At 47.0% G+C, this 2,875-nt stretch overlaps 1 pseudogene; it reads left to right on the forward strand.

Moving 5' to 3' along the window:
* The first annotated feature begins 1,621 nt into the window (after window positions 1–1,621).
* On the forward strand, window positions 1,622–2,240 carry LOC123405815 (annotated as a pseudogene).
* The last annotated feature ends 635 nt before the right edge of the window (window positions 2,241–2,875 follow it).

Raw genomic sequence — 2,875 nt, forward strand, 5'->3', positions numbered from 1 at the left:
GCTCCAGAGTGGTACGGTAATCCCGTTTTGTCAATCATGTTGTTAGACAACAATGAACCTGCAAATTATGAAGAAGCAATGGTGGGCCCAGATTCCAACAAATGGCCGGAGGCCATGAAGTCCGAGATAGGATCCATGTATGAAAACAAAGTGTGGACTTTGGAAGTACTACCTGAGGGCCGCAAGGCTATTCAGAACAAATGGATCTTTAAGAAGAAGACGGACGCTGACGGCAATGTGACCGTTTATAAAGCTCGACTTGTGGCAAAGGGTTTTTCACAAGTTCAAGGAGTTGACTACGATGAGACATTCTCACCCGTAGCGATGCTTAAGTCCGTCAGAATCATGTTAGCACACTATAAGAAATAGGCTCGTTTATGACAAAAAATAGTGACGACGGTTTTATTGGTCATAGATCTATGACTAAAATTTACAAAAAGGTCATGAGGTGTCTAAGAGGGTCCAAACTGTAGAAAATTTTGACCATCTCTCTCAAGAAGGTCATAATTCCATTGCCCAAAAAGGTCACTGGCATGTGTAGCTCTATTTATGCCCGCATTGTAGGTCCTCGAATACAAAATTAAGAAGGTCATAGGCTTAAATAGAGGTGACTAGGCAGAAAACTCAACAGTTTCGCCTACGTGTCTTGTATAGGTGTCGACAAGGCCACAAATGGAAAATGAATTTTACGTCCAAAGAAAACGAAAAGTCCCTTTAGCAACATTGTTTGCCATTCCAAGATGCACCCTTGTGCAAAATTGTTTGACCGATTTCCTTTCGATTCCATCTGATTTCCTTCTGATTCAGTAGAAAACCGTTTAAATGACAAAAATAGCTTTAAAGATCAAAATTGAATAAGTTGGTTATGGTCCATTAAATGTGGTAATCTTGAGTGAAACATTTAGTGATGTCGTTTGGGAAAATATTTTTGGTACATGTTCCACAAACCCCTTCTATTTTTAGCACTTAGAAATTATTTTAGATATCACCTTTCTCTAACCAATCAGGACCCATAATCCCTCTCCCTCGGATCACACCACTGTAGACCATCTGAGCCGTTCCCACAATACGTATCCAACATCTCTCACCCACCCATCCTTCGTGTGATAAAGAAATTTACATTGGTTTCCTAATGACACTTGAATCCGCAGTACTACGAGATACGTTCGAATCGAAAAAGGTTCCACAGGTCGTATGCTACACATGAATATCCTTTCCCAAAATCAATATCTGCTTGCCGTTCACGTACATGTGCATGACGATTTTTTTCTTTTAAGAGGAAATGTGCATAAACAAACTTGGTATGCATCTGACTATGTACATGTTAAATCTCGAACCAATCAGGACACAGAAAACTCTTCCCACGGATCACCCCTTGTAGCCAATCTGAGCCGTCCATGTCTTACCCATCTAACGTCTCTCATTCACCTCTCTTGGAATAATTGGAATGGAAAAAAAGCCCCTTCTCCCCCGTGATCTCTCTGTGTCTCTCTCCCCTCACGCGACTCCTCCGCCGCCGTCATCTCTGCCACTCGATTCCGGCTAGGGTTTCGGCCACCACCCCTAGGTTCGTCGGGATCTGCCACATCCGCACGCCGCCTGCTTGACGGAATCTCCACGCATGTCGCTGGCGTGCGGGCTGCCGCTGCTGGAGTGCATCTACTGCCTGGGGTGCACGCGGTGGGCGTGGAAGCGGTGCGTCCACACGGGCTACCACGACAGCGCCACCTGAGGCCATGCCGCCGCCGCCGACTTCGCGCCCGTCCGCCGGATGTGCCGCCTCGTCATGGCCAACTACGAGCCCGACCTCGCCGCCCCGCTCCTCGACCCCTCCAATGTCGTGCGCCGCCACACCTACGCCGACACGGGGGCCGGGTCACGCCATACCTGCTCTACCTCGACCTCGGCCGCTCCGGGGCCTCAACCTCGGCGGCGAGTCCGACTACGCGCTGCTCCTCGACAACCGCCTCGGCAAGTGCCGCTTCGATGGCGGCTATGTCCACAACGGCCTCCTCCGGGCCGCCGGCTGGGTGCTCGACAAGGAGTGCGACCTGCTCCGGGACCTCCTCGACCGGTACCCCGACTACACGCTCACCTTCACGGGCCACTCCCTCAGCGCTGTCATCAGAAATTGTTTGCAGAACTTATCAGAATTGGTCACATGCGTGTCATCAGAATTTATTTTGTTCAGTGTTGCTACTGCTGTCAGACAACATACCTGCTCTGCTTCTGACTTCTGAATGGGATAGACATTGCATTGCTCACCAACTGATTTGCTTACTTGCTTGCTGCTTAAAATACAGTTGCAGAAGTTTGCTACATGTCTTTCTGAATTTTGTTTAAGTGCTTGCTTGCTTGCTGCTACAAATTCAGTTGCTGCTACTGTTATGCTGCTAGAATACTGTTATGTGCTTCTCTGAATTTTGTTGAGTTCTTGCTTGCTGCTACAAATTCGGTATATTAGAACTCCGTTATGTGCCTCTCTGAATTTTATTGAGTTCTTGCTTGCTGCTACAAATTCAGTATATTAGAATTCCGTTATGTGCCTCTCTGAATTTTGTTGATTGTTTGCTGCTACAAATTCCGTTATAATGGCACTCCAAGAACAAGACCCACAAGTGTCAGCTGGTATGCTGCGCATCTTCATATATGTATGCCCTTTTGCTCTGGGCTTGGGCATCCTTGCCATTGTGTCTGCTTCTCTGCTGAAGTATTGGCTCTTGACAAAGGTAAGAGCCTTCTGGTCTTTCTACTCTCTACATCCTTAGAGTTAGAGCATAAACTTGCTGCAGTTTAAAATCATGTTTATGGTGGCACGCAGGATACTGAAGTGCAATAGCTTATGTTCTATTTGTTCTGAAATGAAAAAACGGCT

This window comes from Hordeum vulgare, chromosome 6H, assembly GCF_904849725.1.
Source record: "Hordeum vulgare subsp. vulgare chromosome 6H, MorexV3_pseudomolecules_assembly, whole genome shotgun sequence".
Classification (NCBI taxonomy): domain Eukaryota; kingdom Viridiplantae; phylum Streptophyta; class Magnoliopsida; order Poales; family Poaceae; genus Hordeum; species Hordeum vulgare.